This window comes from Vulpes lagopus, chromosome 6, assembly GCF_018345385.1.
Source record: "Vulpes lagopus strain Blue_001 chromosome 6, ASM1834538v1, whole genome shotgun sequence".
Lineage (NCBI taxonomy): Eukaryota > Metazoa > Chordata > Mammalia > Carnivora > Canidae > Vulpes > Vulpes lagopus.
Window position 1 is genome coordinate 3,715,967 of NC_054829.1, and position 18,992 is coordinate 3,734,958.

General features: G+C 60.8%; 1 long non-coding RNA gene across 4 annotated transcripts; it reads left to right on the top strand.

Moving 5' to 3' along the window:
• Positions 1-93: 93 nt before the first annotated feature.
• On the top strand, positions 94-16,304 carry LOC121492406. 4 transcript variants are annotated; one of them, XR_005988224.1, is made up of 7 exons: positions 94-158; positions 2,931-2,981; positions 3,687-3,813; positions 4,836-6,179; positions 6,938-8,032; positions 8,434-8,504; positions 9,661-16,304. It is a non-coding gene; the product is annotated as an uncharacterized LOC121492406 (long non-coding RNA). The 4 variants fall into 4 exon arrangements; XR_005988225.1 differs by having other exon boundaries at positions 4,836-5,917; positions 6,019-6,179; positions 6,938-8,504; XR_005988223.1 differs by having other exon boundaries at positions 6,938-8,504.
• The last annotated feature ends 2,688 nt before the right edge of the window (positions 16,305-18,992 follow it).

Below are 18,992 nucleotides of genomic sequence, written 5' to 3' on the forward strand. Positions count from 1 at the left end.
CGTGCGCTCCTTCCCCGGCCAGGGTCCATCTGGGGATTCCTCAGTAAGCAGAGGGTGGGGGGTAAATTTAGAAAGGTAGCCAGGGCCGGGTCAGGAGGCCTTGGGGGACACATGAAGCAGCTCGAGCGTTTCCTAGACAAGTCAGGAGTCATGGAAAGGTTTGGATTTTAAAAGACCCCTCTGCCTGTCTAGGGGGGCTGGGGCAGGAGGTCGAGGGAGCCCAGTGCTGAGCCGGGAGGGATGGGCGGGAGGAGGGCGGAGAGGCCGGGTGCAGGGCTGGCGGGAGGCGGGGGCGGCGGAGACAGGAGTCCAGGTTCCTGCCCGGTGCTTGGGTGCTTGCTGGGGGGAGCCAGCAGGGGCGGCCACTGCGAGGAGCCGCGTCCGGCCAGTGAGATGCGAGGGGGACGTTTACTGGAAGCTTCTGGGAAAGGGTTTGTCCTCCCTGGTAAGAGAAGGTGAGTGAAGAGGACCGCCCTCCCTGGGCCTTCTCTTGCTTCTTGCCTTTGAACACTGTTCGAGGGGTTGGAGCTGGGGCAGTCATTTTCCAACAGTGGGGTCAGGGTGACATGAGATCATCAGGGGCTGGCCTGGGGCCTGCAGACCCCTCGCTGTGCCAGAACAACGAACCCCTCTGTGGTTAAGTCACCGTTCACTGCGCCTTCTGTTATTTGCAGCCAAAGGCATTCCTAAGTCGTAGAGGATCTCATGCCAAGACTGGGGCTGGTTTGATTTTCCAGCACCTAACCAGCACCTAACCAGCAGAGCCCGCTGGGACAGGAGGAGGCAGGGGGCGTGGCGGTGTTGGAAATGCTGGCTCCGAGGCCCCGAGGGTCCTCCGGGTGGATGTGGCAGCTGGACACGCGAGCACAGAGCCCAGGAGAGCGGCCCCTGGGGCCAGCTGCGGGTGGTGGCTCAGGCCGTGGGGCTGGGTGGCATTGCTCGGGGGGGGGGGCCGGCAGGTGCAGATGGAGCCCTTGTGGGGCAGGTGGAAAAGGAAGAGGGTGGCCCACAGTCACGGGGAAGCACAGTGACAATGACAGTAACAAATCCACCGTTTATTGAGCAGCTACTGAGCATGATGGGCCAGGATTTCCGGGGTCTCGTTTACTCAGGCCTCACCACCACCTGCCGAGCTAGGTACTATTACTGTGCCTGTTTACAGGTGAAAGCACGGGGGCTCTGAGAAAGGGCCACAGGGACTCAGACCATGAAGAGAAACCCCAGGGGGCACCAGGAGGGCATCAGGGAGGAGGTGGTGCCGCTGCGGTGGGCACCCGGACCCGGCCGGAGTTCGCACATCTACAGGCTGGGTGGGAAGCGAGGCACGCGGGCTCCAAGAACAGCGTGAACAAGGGGAAGGGTGGGATCCGACCGACTTCAGGACGCGCGGCATCGGGGGGAGCGTGGGAAATCAGGTGAAGGGACGTGCCAGGGCCTCGGATGCCAACCTGCGGAGTTTGGTGTTAATTGAAAGAGCCTGGAGGGAGGGCAGCGTGACCCGGGCCAGCTCGTCCTGGGGACAGTGAGCACTGAGGACGCGGCTGCCCAGGAGGGGCTGGTGCAGCCACACCCCCTTCCCAGATGTCTCTCCAGGCAGGCGAGGCAAGACCACAGTCGGAGCCCTTGGCCTGTGGCCACTGAAAACAACGTGTCCTCATTGTCATTGAGAAACTGCAGTTGGGTCTTTGGTCTGAGCCATTTCAGGACAGCGGGCTGCCCGGGCGGGGTGGCCAGGGACCCCCCGCCGCACGGGCCCAGGCCAAGCCCCCATGGCCGGGGGAGGGGGGGGCTCACGGGCTGGCTGGGCGGGGGTGGGGGAGTCTGGACAGTGGGCCTGTTCCAGGGAGCCCTGGTTGTTTAGTTGGCTGGGAGAGGGTGGGAGTGGGGCTTCCGGGGGTGGCCTCAGGCTAAGGGGGGCTGGGGGGGAGGAGCCCTGGGTAGGGACGGGCCAATGCCAGGACTGGAGAAGGACCCCTTGTTCCACTGCCGGTGGAGCAGAGAGGCCTCCATCCAGGGAGGAGGAGGGCCTGGGTCAGGAAGTGAGGGGCGGGCGGTCAGCAGGTTCACGTCCCCCCCCCGCCCCCGGCCTACAGGCTGAGATCTCGGGCAAGTCCTCTCCCAGCCATGCTTCATCTGTAAAATGGGCGCGATGAACCCCATCCCGTGGGCATGTTGTAAGAATTAGACCAGAGATTCCTACAAAGTCCTAGGCCTGTGGATTTCGCAAACAATTAAAATTTCAAAAATCAACTTTAGTTCCTGTCATAGGGTGCCAACTTTAGATCTGCCAAGTACGAACATTGAAAACAAAAACAAAACACCAGCTACTGTCTACTGTTACCATCACTCCACAAAAGGAGCGATATTTGGATACAGAAAGGGTAGGAGGCGAAGGGAGGGTGGCCCCGTCAGTAAAAGGGGGCGGCTGAGTCCAAAGCCTCCTCCGTGCTTTGTCCCTTCACCTCTCGGACGGGGTGTGCACAGCCCCAGCGTGGGCCCGGGGCTCCGTGGGTGCTCTCCCAGGGGGCCTGGTGCCCGTCCCCATCTCCTCGCTGGGTGCTTCCGGCTCAGAGCTGGAGAACTTACCACCTTTAGAGGGTGAGCTCTGATCGAAAGGGCTCCTCCCCCCGTGTGGTGAGTCCCAGCTGCCGTCCCAGACTTGCCCCAACCAATCCACTCAGCAAACCGGGTGCTGCTTGGAGGAAGATTCGGTCCACGCAGATTTGATGCCTATTGATGCTTTTGTGCGCTGGGGCCATGGTGAGCCTCCATGGGTGGGGGGCTGAGGCTCAGAGAGGCACAGGCCCTTGCTCGGGACCACTGAAGCTGTGTGAGGCATAGCCGGGGTCCCCACATATCTGCCAGGCGGGGGTCCCAAGCGGATGATGGAAACTCAAGGCTTAGAGGTTTTTTTTTTTTTTTCCCAGCAGAATCAAAGCTGCAGATGGAGATGGGACATTGATCCTCTGCTTCATTCCAAGGTCGTGGGCTCCAGGGTGTCCTGGTGGAAGGGACTCCAATATCCTGGCGTGGAGCTGCAGGGAGGGAGGGGGACACCAGCCAGGCCGAGTCCGAGCCCCGCTGCCTCCGTCCCCCAGCTCTGTGACTGCCTGCCCCACCTGCACCCACCCGGGGCTTGGCAGACAGCAGGCGCTCGGTGTGGGCCCGCTTTGGGAGGGGTGGGTAGCAGCCCTCCGCCTTGCCTGACGCACCGCCCGGCCTGCCCACCACGACTCCGACCTCTCCCCGACAAGAAGGTCTCTGGGGCGCCCCTGTTCCCACACCAGAGCAGTGGGAGCAGGAGGCCAGGAGCCCCTGGGAGCAGCGTCGCTGGAAGGCCTCATTAGTGGCGGGAATGTTTATGCAGCACGCTCCTCCGAAAGTGGCCAGGAGCTGCCCAACTCACCCCCGGCCCCTGGGCAGTGACTTTACACCTCAATGACTCAGGGAGGGGCGGAGATCCAGCTACTGGGGACACTGGGGCTGGACCAGGGCCCGGGGGTACCAGGAGACCCACCTTGGGGGCTGGTGCCGCCTTGTACAATAGGCTAGGGTGCCGTTTCTGGGTCAGGGGAATGACCAGGCTTCAGGCTGGAGGGTGGGCAGGGGGCCTGGGGCCTTGTTCCCAGGGGGCCTGGCTGGGGACCCCCCAACCATTCATCTGCACGCCTGCCCCAAATCTGCAGGCATTTCTCCGGGCCCTAGAGGACACCCTGGCCCTGACCAGACCCTGGGTGTGTTTGCTGAGAGGTCTGCTGCTTGAGGGCATTGGGCACAGATGTGGAAACTGAGGCTTTCTGGATTCCTCCACAGGTATTCGAGTGCCTCACCCCGTCCTGGGTGCTGAGGTCCCACAGGTGCATCTGCCACAGCCCCTGCCCTCAGGGCTCCTGCTCTCAGTGGGAGAGACAGACCCAGACACACAGCGCCCCTGAACTGTTGTTGGGTGGATGGGCGGCCTGCTCCTTGCGGGGGTGGGAGGGCTGGGGTGCTGGATGCCCAGGGGAGAGGCTCCTACACAGCACCGTGGGGAAGGAAGGGGGGGCAGCTCAGGGAAAGGCATAGACGGGGGGTCCACTCAGGCCTCCCTCCCCGCGAGGGCTCTGGGGGTCCAGTCACATGGCTGGGATGGGGAGTGCCAGCCCTGAGCGCTCCCAGGCATCCCTTCCCTTGCTTGCGGGGTGAGTCCCACATTCCCCCAGAAAGGAGTCAGGGCAGGCTCGCTGCTTACCAACCTCCTGGCTCAGCCTCTCAGCACGACATGGGTCTCTCCTTGCTCGCGTCAGCGGCCACGCGCGGTGCTGTGCTCCATGGGGTCACTGGGACACTGGGACAGGAGGGGAGCACAGTCACCTGTGGAAGGAGAGAGAGGACGCTGAACTGTGATCGAGGCCCACGGGGGGCTGAGGAGCTGGCCCTGAGTCTGCAGGGCGGCTTCCTCCTCTGACACCAGGACCAGTCGTGGGGTGCGGGCGGGCTGCCCCTCCCAAAGGGGGTGTGACCCGGGCAGGCTCTCTCAGCGCCCATGTTCCCTCGGCTAAGGGCTGAAGGCGTCCACGGGAGACATCCTGTCCCGCAGGGGCACCCGGGCAGTGCGTGGCGGCCTCGCCCGCAGGCGGCTCCTGTGCTGCTCAAATCTGCCTCTTTGCAGGGACGCCTGGGCGGCCTAGCGGCCGAGCATCTGCCTTCAGCTCAGGTCATGGTCCCGGGGTCCCGGGATCGAGTCCCGCATCGGGCTCCGCATGGGCAGCCTGCCTCTCCCTCTGCCCGTGTCTCTGCCTGTCTCTCTGTGTCTCTCATGAATAATAATAATAAAAAAATCTGCCTCTTCACAGAAGTGAAGGAGCCACTTGTTCGGGATCCGGGAGCCTGTGTCTCTAACAGAGACTCGGAAGAGGCAGGCCAGCGGGGAGACTGCAGCCCCGGCGCCGACGCTGGTCTTCAGGCTGCACCGCGCGTGCATCCTCGTCCTCCCTGCTCTGTTCTAGATCCCCTGAGCCCGGGCTGGCGCCCTGCCCTATTGGGGGTTTGCCTGTGGGCTCCCCCGATTGTCAGCTCTGGAGCTTCTGGCCCAGGTCGTCGCGTCCCTTCCAGGCTGCCCTTGCCATGTCGCCGTCCAAACCGGGCAAAGGTGCTCCAAGAGGCGCCGGCTCATCTTCCCGGCTGGTCCTTTGGCACAAGAAGCCCAAGTGTGGCATCGGCGTGGCTTAGAGTTCAGTGGAGCTCGTACCGTGTCCCCGGGGGCAGCTCTAACAGAGCCCTGAGCCACACGGACAGGAAACACAGATGCCCCAAATGTGTCCGGGGCGTGACAGTCAACGTGGCCACTCCTGCTCCCTCCTCTTTGTTCTCGGACCCACATGTTCTATCCAGTGGGGACACAGAATGACACAAAGGTGGCTGAGTGAGAGCGTGTGCTGCGTCCCGGGAGACTCTGCGGCGGCCGGGCCATGCCATCCCTCTAGCAGGTGGCAGCCTCCGAGCGCCCTCATCTGCAGCATGAGCACATGCCACCGTCCTCGCCCCCCTCCAGCTCCGCCTTTCCCGTCACGCAGGTCCTTGGTCTGACGTGACGTTACACGGGGTCCCATGTCAGCGGACTGAGTCCTGTCTCCGATGCTCACGGAGGCCCTGTGGCAAGAAAAGGCAACCCCCACCCATAATATTTCTCAGTTCCTGTCAAAATTCATCATCGCCTCCTCCGGGAGGGAAGAGGTCCAGGGTAGTTGGCTTGCTTCTCGGGGACTGATGGGTTTCTCCGAGGGAAGCCTCCGTCCCGGGGACGCACCATTGATCCTTCCTGCTGGCAGGTTGGACATCCAGCGATGGCGTCGGCTGGGCCAGAGGTGGAAGTGGACCGACGTCATCTTCTAGGGCATGTGCAGCCAGTAATATGACGGAGACTTGTGGCCAGAAGGTGACAGAGAAGAGAGAGGGGATGGAGCCCTGGTGCAGGACCAGCTGTATGTTTCTCACTGCAAGTCACTATGAACTATTTGGGATCGTCTTTTCTTACAGGGGTGAGAAGAGGGACGGGTCTCTACCAAGTACCCGAGGCCGCGTTCATCTAGCAAGGACCATATTGGGCGCGGGGCTCGCAGCTGGGCCAACGACTTTGCTGAGCTGGTACCCATCCATGCCACCGTCCGAGACCCATCACCAGACAGTCCTGGGGTCAGGTGGGCAAACTGGTTGGAGATACATCGGGGACCACCACTCCCACATCCTTTTGGCCCTTCATGGTACATCTGTGCCATCGCCTCGTGTGCGATACTGTTTTTGGTTTATTTTTTTGGCCCAGTGGGGGTTGTACCAACTACCAAATAGGTCTATTTGAGTTCTTCATTGAAGAACCCGGGAAATAGCCACTGGGGAGGCTGGAGAGGCCCACAGACCCAGGGAGCCACACTTAGGTCGGGACCCCAATTACTACCTGCCCCCCACCAGCCACATTCCCCCACTGGAGTCATCCAGTCTTCAGAGCGTCAACTCACATCCAGTGTCCAGCAGCCTTCCACGTGACTGGGTGTTCTTTCCCCGTGTAAGGATACTCTGTTGTTGCCCTTTCACTCCTCTGGGGAAGGACGGGTGTCATGACGTGTACAGTCACGGTGGCCCAAGGTCCTTCTTCCTGGAGACTGGCTCACCTTCTGTCGATGGATTCCGGCCTGGAAACTGGCTTCAGAATGGCAACTGAGCAAGGAATCATGGCTTTTTGTTGGGGCTCTGCCTTCAGCATCCTGATCACTCATTCTTGATTTAATTGTACAGATTGAACTGTACCCTGACAGGCTGCCCAGCTGGGACCCCGTGATCCATTAGCCAGACTGACCATTTCCAGAGCCCACCGGCTGCCCCTCAGACTCCAGTGCTCATTACAGTAATTGTCTCCAGCTTCCGATGGTTGCCCCCTGCCACCTCATCTCTGTTGTTCTAGGGCCCTAAGACCCTCATTGCCATCAGTGGGCCTGCTTCTGAAGCATCACCTCCCACCATCAGCCCTGGCTTGTGGAGGACAGGCACCACCACGGAGCTTCTCAACTATGCTTCCATGGAACACAGTCATCTGGTGGATGCTCTAGCCTTCCCTGTTCTATCCATCGTAGCACGCCTACCCCTCTGAACCTTCACTCAGTCCTTCCGCCATCCACCACAGCAGCTCCACCTCCCTTCGCAGAGGCCAGCCCTCCCCCATGCTGCTGGGTGCCATTGGTTCCATGTGTTGGCACCATCCCCCACGCTCCTTGCCAGGATGTGACATGCTGCATCCTGCAAACATGCTCCCAAAGAGATAAGTTCTCCCTTATCCAACTTGGCATTTCCCCCGTTGGTCTAGCACCTTCAGACCGTCCCGTTCTCTTTCTCTCATGACCCTGGATGAGTTATGTTGTGACATAGCCTGAGTCATTAGCCTGGTGGCCAGAAGGGGAGGTGGGGTGAATTTTGGGGGAGTGCCAGCTGTCCTGTAATGACATATTTAAGGAAGTGGGAGCATTTGTCCTTTGTAGGAACAAACAGACCACTTTTGCCAGCTTGGAGAGCTTAGGGGACTCTTGAGCTAGGGGCTCAAGGCTTCGGGTGCATCAAATTAGAAGCAATTACACCATTTGTCGAGATCTTAGTATTTTCCAATCACAGCCTTGAGTTTGTCAGAGCAGACCCGCCTGTGTTGGGAGCTTAACCTTTGGAGCCTGACTGCTCATATCACTAAGTCTTGGGAGTTACAGCCTGCCAGGGGCGGGGGTGGGGGCAGGGGGGGCTTGTGGTTTCCCCGTATATGATGTCAGGTTTCCCCAAAGCATCAGCTGAACTTTGCAAACAGCCACCTGCTTCCACTCCCCCTGCAGCAGCTCCCCATTCCCCTCCAGAGCCTGAGAACCACCCCCAACTCCCCCACCCCCACACATGTCTGCTCACTGGCAGACCAGCCCAGTCCACCTGGTGATCGTCTGGACAATTGCAGTTCTCCGGCCTTTACCTCCTGGCACCAGTTCCTGGCAGCAGTGGCTCCTCAAAGACAGTCAGCCAGTGGGTGAGCCCTCTCCCAGCTCCCATTTTCTTGTGAGAACTGAGCTTGTTCCCCAGGACCCAGACTTCAAAGTGGAGGAAGGTGTGTAGGGTGCTCTGGGTCAGTCACAGGGGACGGGCAGAGAGAGCTGCTGTCCCAGGGCGACCCTTGGAGGAGACCCGAGGAGGTAGGTCTAAGGCCGTGATGGCCTTTCAGAGTTGTCTCGTGTTGGGGTGAATGGCTTGGTCCTGTATAGCCGCATGGTGACCACTTGCTGAATATGGGCCGCCCTGGGGTGAGGAAGCCCTATTTGACTGAACGGCAACAGCTGGCACTTGGGGCACGTCCAGAGGCTGGAGAGGATGTTTTTTGTCCCTCAGGGAAGCTGGGGGGCACCTGATGGTATCTTCTCTTATTCTTCCCAGGGCCTGGGGCCTCCCACTGGACTGTCTCCATCCAGCCAGCTGGCGAGGGACAGGAAGAGGAGACAGATCGGGTGAGCGCTGGGGGCCAGGCTAGAAGGGGTGGGTTCTCACATTGTGTTGGGCACCACTCGGCACAGTGCTGAGATCTGGCTTGCCGAGGGGGAAGGGAGATGGTTTGACAAGCACCCAGCTGGCCCCTGCCACCCCGCTCCGAGAAATGCAGGGCATACCAACTGGGCTTGCCCGCATGAGGCTGAACTGCTCCGGGGTGAGCTAGAGCTGAGCTTACGGGACTCAGGTCTCCCAGGATGCCCTGCCAGCCTTCCAGGTGCTTCCCAAGAGTCCACCCCATGTGTGCCTGCCCTGCTTGAGGACTTAGGATCCAAAGGGACACGAGGCACATCCCTAGTCTAGTCTGGTGGGAGGTCGCCTCCTGACCAGAGGATTATCACAGCCGGGGCCCGGCCAGGCCTCCGCTGGAACCGTCTAAAGGAGCAACAGACTTCCCAGAAGAGGGGTGGGCAGGGAGGCACACCGGGATGGACATTCTCGCTGCTCCTGAGCACATGTTCTGCGGGTAGAAGGCAAGGAAGGGCGCTCCAGGCAGAGGGAACAGCGTATGCAAAGGCTCAGAGGTGGGGAAACAATGGCAAGTTTGGAGGACTGTGAGGCTGGAGAAGGGGCTTGGGGGAAGGGCTGGGAACATACTGCTGTGGATCCAGAAGGGACAGTCCCGGTCCTCCACCGCCCACCCATCCCCATCGCTTGCCTCCCTTCATGCTGCCCGACGCCTGGCAGCCTTAAGAGCGGACTTTCCAAGACATAAACCCAGGCTGGGTCAACGCTGGCTGAAAGCCCTCCATGGCTCGCTGCTGCTCTCCAAATACAGCCCATACTCCTTCCTGTGACACAGAGGCGCCCTCTGGACTGGCCCCTGAGTCCACCCAACGTACCTCTCCGCCGGGCGCCCACCTGCCTTTGTCCTCACCATTGCACAGGCTGTGTCCTAGCTTTGCTCACAGGCTGTTTCTGCTTCCAGCTGGGATCTTTGCGCCTCTGCTCCCACCCCCTGGGATGTCCCTTCCGAGTTGTTTTCTAGTTAACTCCCACTTGATCCTCGGAAGCTGCCTCCTCCAGGAAGCCTCCCCTGACCCCTTCCCTCCTTCAAGGCTGCACCCTGTGCACAGCCCCGAGTTATCCTGCGTGACCGCTGCTGTCTCCCGTCAGGACTGTCTCCTGTTCTGGGTGGAGGCTCCTCCAGCAGGACGAGGGGCTGGGCTGATTCCTCGCCCGGGCCCCAGCCTCCGGCCTGCAGCACAGGGCTATGCAGTCTGCAGCCTGAATGAGAGGGAAGCAAGGAGATGACGCCCTGAAGCTCTGAAAAGACATTTTCCCAAGCAGCTGGTAAGGCCCCACCCGCTCCGGGGGATTTTCCAATCTGCTCCTGAAAGGCCCAGCTCGGAGCGTATTGGGATCATTCCGGGACACGGCGAGGCCCACTTCCCCGGCCCTGGCCGTGAGAGAGCACATCTGAAGGGCCTTCCTCCCACTTTTCCCTTTAGTGATCCGCAACAGGGTGGAGGGAGATGAGGAGAGACGGCCTCCCGGAGCCCTCCCCGCCTTGGCAGCCTCAGGGCACCAGGGTACAAGGCCTCGCCCCAGAATGCTCAGCACCCTCGTGTGGTGTAGAAATGAGTCCTGGCTTGTGTTGCTCAGAACCCAAGGAGCCACAGTGTTGGTGATGGGAGGGGGGGCGATTGCACCTTAGAGGGTGGGCCTTGGGGGAGCCCGAGCTGGCTACAGCATCCTTGTCTATGTGGAACTTCTGGACTCATGTGTCGGGGGTCCCGGGTACTCAGGCTTGGCTGCTGGCAGCTCAGGGCCTCCTTCTGGTCCAGGAGCCGAGGGGAAGGCAAGAGACGGCTGGGGCAGGGAGCGGGCGGGGGCACGGGGTAGAGGGGACTGGGTCAGCTCTGGACGTGGCCAGGGCCAACCCGATGTGCATCTCCGGGGATTTCTAGAGGCCGAGCGGAAACTCTCTGCAAAAGGGGCTTGTTCCTTGCTCTGCTTGGCACCAGCTGAGATCTTCTGGGAGTTGTTTTGCTCTTGGTAATTGGTGAGAGGTTTGCTTCTAAAAGTCTGCCCAGAACCCCAAAGTGGAAGCAGGCAGAGGGCCAGCGTGAGTAGAGAATGTTCTTTTCAAACACATTTTTATAGAAGTATGTTTGGGTCTGCTCTTTGGACCCTGTGAATTTAGAATCTGAAGGAATGGAAACAGGGCTGGGCGGAGGCTCACCTTTGCCCCAGAGGCCTCGAGAGGCCCTAGAGGGCAGGGGGTGTCCCCGGCGCCCAAGAGCCAGGCGTCCTGGGGCAAATGACCACATGCTAATCGCAGACACTCCTTATCTGCGTGGAGGGCCGGCCCCTCGGGAGCCCTTGGCCTGGGGCGCCGGTGCCACAGGTACCGGAGGTGGACGGGACGGGGCTCCCTGTGCCAAGGGCTCGGCTGGGGCAGGAAGGTCCCTGTTAGACCAGCTCAGCCCCGGCACCTCCCGTGGGTGCCCAGCTTCCCTGGAACCAGTTGTCAACTTGGCAGAGAAGAGAGAGAGGCGAGGCCGACAGGATCCCCTTTTATGTGGTGCCGGGGTACTCCCTGGGGAGAAAAAACCCCAGGATGATGGTTCCCTGAGACCCGGTCCACCGACGTCGTCACTGCTGGGGGATGGCCCGGAGGCCCTGGCTCTGGGGGCTTCGTTTTCCACGGGCAGGGGCAGGGCAGGCTGGTTGTTCTGTAGAGTCCTGCTCTGAAATTTGGTCGTGCTCTCTGCCTCGGTTGCCCGTCCCCACCCCTTACAAGTCGAGAATTTAGGAGGCAGCTCCAGAAAGGAAGACTGAGGTTTTATTTGCAGCTCCTGGTAGCTCAGAGACAACCAAACAGACACGGTGAAAAATGGGCGGGATGGGGTCTCCGGCCTGCGTGCCCAGCCATCTACCCACTGGCCCGCCTGGCAGGCCGGTCCGTGGGGCGAGCATCCTGCCCTGTAGGGTCTCCGAGAGGCCGATGGCAACGGGCGTGGGGGTGGCAGAGACTGGCACACCAGGTCTTCCTCTGCTCGTGGTTGGCTCCTGGGGGTGATTGTGCTCAGAGCCTGGCTCGAACCTAGTACGGCCCTTGCAGGCCCGGGCGGAGCAAGGCGGGCTGGGCGCCGGGAGGGCGCAGGGGATCCTGGCTCAGCGGCATCTTCCTAAAGCCTCCCGGGGACCATCCTGCCGAGCCTGGGCCTGGCCTGAGTGCCCACTCTGCTGAGGGCTCTGGGTGGATTATTTCTCTCCCTCATCACGCCCACTCTTGAGATAGCCGAGTGTTGTCTCTGGTGTATGGAGGTGGAGCCTGGAGGGCTTACATAACTTGCCTGAGGTCACCCTGCTGGGGAGAGGTGAGGCGGGTTCGCCCTGGGTCACCTGACACCAGGGACAGCCCCGTGGTCCTCCTCCCATCTCCGACCCCGGTGGGTCCCCAGACCATCCCTGAGATGCGCCGAGGGACCTTTCACGTAGCCGTGGATTTGGTGTCATGCGAATGACACCAAAAAAGTTAACCCATCAAACCTGCGATTTCACTGAGAATATTGCCTAGGAAAAAAAAAAAAAGCGAGTTTTAAAAAGCGAGACTATGAAAGATTGCATTTAAGAAAAACGTCTGGTAAAAATCAGTCTGGATCGGAGGATGGCAGGAAAACCAGGGACTTGGAATAACACCGAGCGCCGAGCGCCGTAGCAGCCTTCTCGTCCTGCACCCCAGGCTCTGCAGGGCTCCCCAGGACCTTCCCCCGGGAACCTGCTCCCGCCAGCTGTCCACACCCGCTCTGCAGGGCACGACCCCGCTGCAGCCCCGCTGCCCAGTCTCTGCAGCCTGACTGCTGCTCCTTCCTTCCCCAGTGGCCCCTGTCTCAAGGGGTCCGGTGGCCGCTCTGTAAGGAGGTGCCCGGCAGGCCTCCTCCGGCATGGCCCGCGCTGGCTGTCCTGACACAGGGGGCCGCTCCCTCTCGACTTCTGGAGCCCACCCTCGGGTGGCTTCCCCTGCCCTGCTGGCGGCTTTCCCCCAGACTCCTCCGAGGACCCCTCTGCCACCCCCAATGCTGGCGCTCCTCAGACCCTCCTGTTGGGATCTTCTGACCCCATTCCTTCCTGGCATTCACTACTAACCAACCTCAAGCTGCTAAGTCCCCCGCTTATGCCTCCACCCTACCTTCTGGAATTCTGACCTGCCTGCTGGACGCCTCCCCTTGGACACCTCACAGGCACCCCAGACTTCGCCCCCTGAGCCGAGACCTGGAGCAGCCCTGCTGAGCTGGTGTCTGTCGCCCCAGCTGCTCGGGGCAAGTGTGGGCCCCCCTGTCTCCTCTCCATGTGTGCCCTCCCTGCTCTGGGATGTGTCCTGGATCTATCTCCCTCCGCCTCTGCCACCATACTGGTCTAAGCACTGTCACCGCCCCGACTTCAGAGGCCAAACTGCCTGCTGCAATCTGCGTGGATACAACAGCCAGCAGGACGTTTGAAAGACACCAGTGGGATCAAATCAGTGCCCTGCTTAGAACCCTCCTCTCTGCTGGCCCCCCACGCCCGGGATAAGATCCAGGCTCCTCAGCATCTGTAAGACTCCCCCTGGTTGGCCTCCTGATAGAGAACCACAGGACTAGCTGGCCCAACGGACCTGCTGCCAGGTGCCTAGCTTAGGTGGGTTTCCTCCTCTTTTGCCCGAGGAGCCAGCGGACGTGGTCCAGGCTCCCCCGGCGGCTCCACGGGGTTGGCAGCCCAGGCTCCTTCTGCCTCGTGGCTCTGCTGTCCTCACGGGTCTAAGGTGGCTGCCTGAGTTCCTGCCATCCCAGATGGAGCGGGGAGCACAACCAGGAAGTTGGCTACAGTCCCCCTGCTCGTGCTCATGGACCAGGCTTCCTTATGTGGCCACACCTGGCTGCCAAGGACTGGAAACAGAGTTTTGGTCTGGGCCGTGCGTGCCTGGCTCCCTCTTTCCTTACTATGGACGAGGAGGAGAGAAGGCTGGGAGGACGGCAGGAGCTCCTTCCCAGGAGGGGCTGGCGGCCCCTGGCCTGAGTGACATCTCTGTGCGTCACTTGCCCGTGTCTGAAACGGGGAGACCTTTCTGCAAGGTGGCTGAGAGGAGCCAGGGAGATAGTCAACGGTGCGTGCGCCGCGCATCATCAGGTCCTTTCCCCGTGTGGCCTCTCTCCTCCCTGCCCCGCCTCTGTCACCTCGGATTCGGCCTCCGAGGCTTGTGAATTCTGGGGACGGTGTTTGAATGGGCACCAGACAAAGGTGGCTCTGCGCGTCTCCCCCGCTGCGTCTTCTGTGCCGAGGTTTTGGCACACGGGGGCCTCGGGGGCTTCGGGGGGCCTCGGGAGATGAGGCTGGCAGGGTAGGCACAGTTGGTGCGTGGCAAACCGAACCTGTCAATTCCAGAAGCTTTTGGCACATTGTTGAAGCGACTAGATGACTTTGAGAAGTGTCTGCATGTTTTTTCCCCAAGTGCAGTTATTTTTGCCGCTGTGAAATGTTCTGAAATCTGACAGTTTTGTTTTGAGTCTTAGCCCGATGTGAAGACAGAAAGGAACACTGCCTCCCAGTTCTGTGGCACCCGCTTCCCGGGGTCCCCTGAGGACACCCCGATCCCGGCAGAGGTGGGCAAGGAGAAGCCAGGTGACCAAGGTCTCCCGGGGGGGAGCGCACAGTGGGTCAGGCCTGGGAGCCCCCAGACCCTCTCCGGGCAGGAGACCAAGGGCCGATTTGGCCAAAGTGAAAGCGCCTACTGTGTGCCAGGCCCTCCCAGCAAGCATATGCTGAGCGCCCACTGTGTTCGTCCCTTGCACGTAGACTGTGCACCTACTGTGTGCCAGGCCCTCATCCACCAAATGTTCATGAGGCACCTACCACGTGGTGCAGAGACATCGGGGGACTCTCGGCACAGGCCTGACAAGGTCCTCTTGCCGTGTGTGGTGGCAGGGACATAGGTCAGGAGGTCGCCAAAGGGACAAAGACCTCGGAGAAGGGACAGATGCCTCCGATGTGTCCCTGCTCCCCCAAAGCTTGTGGCCCTGCCAGGACCCCGCTGGGGCACAGCCAGACTGGGGGGGGGGGGAAGGTCTGGTTGCATCAGGAGGGGGACCGGATGTCAACCAGCCTCCTGCCGCCCCCATCCCCCGTGTGGATCGTCCTCCCCTTCCCAAGGTCACAGCTCTCCAGGGCTGCACCAGAGGCCTCGCCTCCTGCCAGCCAAGTAAGTGGGGCCCCTCTAGCTGACCTCAGGCCACCTGTGTTGTCCCTGCCACGGGCGCCACGTGCTCCAGCCCCTCTCCTGTGCCCCCCGCGGGACCCCTCCAGGCACCCTACGTTGTGTCTCTCCCTCGTGCGCCTCCTGAGCTCCGTGGGCTGCACCCTGTCTCCTGGCTGGGCCGCGTCACGCCTGCCTTCTGCTCGGAGTCCCGGGACTCTGAGCGTGGGGGCAAGGAGGCCGTCGGCGACATCACTGCCACCTGCGTCACTCTGCCGAACCCCAACACCCAAGCGGGGAAGCACGGATTGCCACGTCCACGTTTACGGACGACAGCACGGAGCCACAGATGACTAGTTTCCCACACAGCGAGCCCGGGGTCTGGGGGGCCAGGCCTTCACCCCGCCGATGGCCGGGGCCGGGCTGCAGCGGCAGCAGCCTCGCGCTGTGACCGTGACGGCTCAGCTCAGCACCGTGTGCCCAGTGGAGACCGACGGGGCGGTCCCTCCCCGAGGGGCACCGAGAACCCCAGGGCTGGGCTCCTGGGTAGGAAGACGAAACCGAACACGGGGCAAGGCACCCCCGCGGCCTGCGCTCTGGGCCCCCCGCCCCCCGCAGACCCTGCTGCCAGAGATGCCAGCCTCCCGTGAGCAGAACCTGGGAGTTCCGAGCCCTGCGGGGCGCAGGTGGCCGCTGCCGGCGTCGGGGTGCAGGCTGCCTCCACCGCTGCTCTGCGGCCTTCCTGTCCCTTCTCCCGGGGAGCTCAGGAAGCTCAGGCCTGCCGCCGCCGACCGCAGTGCCGCCAGGGAGACGTGAGAAAAGAGAGCAGGGCTCATGGCCCGTTCCCCAGGAAGCCACGCGTGTGACTTTTGCTCACTCCCTGTTAGTGGAAAGTTGGTCACATGTCACGGTTGCCGTGAGGGAGGCCAAGAGTGTCATCGTAGGTGGCGGCTCCGTGCCGAGCTCAAGGGACTCTGCTCTAAGCAAGAGAAAGGGCCGGTGGCCTGAGGGACCCCTGACTGTCTAGGCCACGGTCCAGCCCCCTGGGCCACATGATTCCCGTGCCACTGAGCACACTCGGCCCCTTCGCGTGGCCACAGCCCCGAAGTCCCTCCCAGGATCCGTGGGTGATGCACGCCGAGGCCCATGTGACCCCTCCCGAGCAGGGAGCTCTCAGCTACAGATGGGAAGTACCAGCATGGCCACAGCCTTTTGGGCGCCCCTGCGTCTGCTCGCTGGGAACACCTTGTCTGCTGTCCCCCACCGTCCCGGCTCCGTCCCCTGGGAGCGCGTACCTGCCCCGCTGTCCTCCCTCAGCCCACACCTGAAGCGGGCATGCACTCAACTTCCATGTCCACATTCCTGGGGTGCCCAGGGGGTAGCCTTGGAGGGGGTAGTTTTCAAACGACAGCATGCTTTTGAAAGCCAGGGAATTTGGGGACACAGTTCCTTCGAAAACTAGTAAATCTCTGGTCTAGTTACAGCTGGTTAGTCATGTTGCCTGTAACCCCCACTTAAAGATCTTGTCCAGACCTGGCTTTTTTTTTCTTAAAAAGTCGGCCCCTTTTTATTTCCAGGCCTCTGTTCTCAGCCCATCTTGCTCATTCAGGAGCAACTGCCTTGCTGTCTGTTGCCTGAACCAACAGCTTGGGCAGGGAGACAGCATCTCATTCAGATCACGGCCCCGGGGCTGGGCCTCCCGTCCTGCTGAGAACTCCTGGGACCAGCCTCTTCTCTTCCACCAAGACTGTGTCTTCAAAGCCGTCTGGGTGACTTTCCCACATCATTTCCCAAAGGCAGGGAACAGCAGCGCCCCCACACCTACATTCTGAGTTTTTTAAACCAGTCCTAAAGTTCCAGGGGCCATCAGGATGTGGGCTGCCTTCTAAGCATCAGTGGGAGCACTTTTATGGAAGATTTTATGAAGATTTCTACAGCTTTCGAATGCACACAATCCGTGTCCTGGATCATGGAGGCCAGCCTGTGGGGCTCCAGCCACGGGGGCAGCACCTGTCCCTCCTGTGCACCGAATCGGTCCTAGTCAGGCTGCTGTCAGGGCTTGCTGCAACAACAAAGATCCCCCCCACCGCCACCCCCCGAGAATGGCTTAAACACGATGCAAGTTTATTTCTTTCTCACAGTACAGTCCAAACACAAGTGGTTCAGGATCCTATGGAGACAACTGAGTGTCAGAAGCCCGGATGCTGGGGCACCTGTTGCCCTGCTGTCCTCAATGAGAAACTCTGAGCTCAGGGCCTCAGCTGCTGCAGCTCCCTCCATCCCATCTGCATTCCAGCCAGGGCTGAGCAGAGAAGAGGGAGCAGAGGACATGCTCTGCCCCTTCCTCTGAGGCCCAGGGCTTGGAACATGCACGTATGGATCTGTGCATAGCCCATGGTGAGGCGGGATCTGAGGCTCAGGATGCCCAGTTGCTCACATGCGTGTGTTTGCGTGTGTGCATGTGTGCATGAGAGCTGCTACCTTGCTGGGGTCTGTCTGCCCCTGCGTCCGGTGCTCTTCCCTCAGGTAGCTCCATGGGAAAGAGGTGGGTCCGGGGGGAAAGAGAGGTCCTCCCTTCCACCCATGAGCTGTCTGCACTCTGAACTGCTGAACTGCTTGAATGTACTAGTTTCAGAAGGAATTGCTGGCCCGCCCTTGCACACCTGTGGCCGTCTGCCTCGAGGCTGGAGGCCTGCCGTCCGAGCAGCTCTGGGTCGACGGCTCACTGCCACCGACCACAGTCCTGGCAGGTCCTGAGCACCCCCTTCCTGCCTGGCTGGCTCCCATGCGTCCTGCTTGCACCGTGCTTCAGCCTGCCCCCGTGTGACAGGGGGATGATGCTTTTGCCAGCCACTTCACGCGTTGCTTTGGGAAATCGAGCAAGTTCTGGAAGGGAGTCAGCTATGAGCTGGAATGGGGCAGGTGCTGTGCATCACGCTCGGCTGAGTAAAGGCCCAAGGAACTTTGCTCATGTGATTGGGCTAAGGATGGTGACATGGGGAGGCGGATTATCCTGGCGGACCCAGTGTGATCTCGAGGGTCCTATAAGGGGGGTCAGAGTCAGAGAAGGGGGGATGTGATGAGGAAACAGGGGTCGTAATGATGCACTTTGCAGATGCAGAAGGGCTCCATGAGCGTGGAAATGCGGGCACCTCTGGAAGCTGGACATGGCTGGGGGGTGGCTGCTCCCCAGAGCCTCCAGAAGGACCGGCCCTGCTGACGCTGTGATTTTAGCCCAGTGAGGCCCCTTAGGAGGCCTGACATCCAGCACCCTATGGTCATGAATGTGCGTTATTTTGAGCCACGAAGTTTGTGGTGCTGTGGGAGCACGGTGCCAGGAGACTCCAGCCCGAGGGCCGAGATGGGGCTGGAGCCACAGCCGGCTGACTGGAAGGAAACTCGAGTGGAAAGGCCGAGAATCAGGGTGTGGGCAGTTTGCGGGATGGGAAGGAGCCTCTGAGAGCAGCCTGCGGGGCCAGGGAGGGGCCGTGTAGGGCGAGGCTGGCCGGGAAGGCTGGGGTCCTGAGCACCCCGTCCCGGGGTCTGCCCTTGGTTTGGAGGAAGAGCCACCCGATGGGGGCAGTGTGCAGGACACAACCGGGAGCCGGAAGACAACGGGGAGACGTGGCCTCACATATCCCGAGTGCTTGTGGTCACAGTGTTGTGCAAAGTTCTGGAAGCTGGTGCTTGTCAAGATGTACCGTGGGTGCAAGTCCGCGGAACAAATCTTGGGTCTGCGAGCCTAGGGCTCCAGGCAGCAAAGAGAAACCAGAGGCAAAACCATGAAACTTACTGAAAAATGCTTTCAGAGGCGTGCTCCAAGTCCCTGGCCAGTGTCCTCTGGTTTTCTTCTTTTTTGGGGGGTGTGGGGTGGGGTGGGGTGGGGTGGGTGGGGGTCCAAGGTGCAAAACACTTTGAAAACCAACCTGGGAGCAGTTGCTGGGAATTTTAAATCCTGCATCAGCCAAGATGCACAAGGAAAAAAAAATGTGTGACCATGAAAGAGACACATTCAAAAATCGCGTGTTTTCCGTCTTCAGCGTTCACAGAAACATGCCCATTAGCGGGGGTGGGAGGCGGCGGGAGGGGGGGGGCCCGGAGGAACACAGCAAAGGGCTCTTGGAAGAGGATTTATGTGCTCTTCAAAGACACCACTCTGGAAAGCCATGTGTAGACACGTGCATCCAACTGCCCCATGGATAGTTTCAGAGCCTGCAGGGAAGAGAAAAAACAACCTTCTGAATATTGCCAGAATGGTATCTGAATAAAC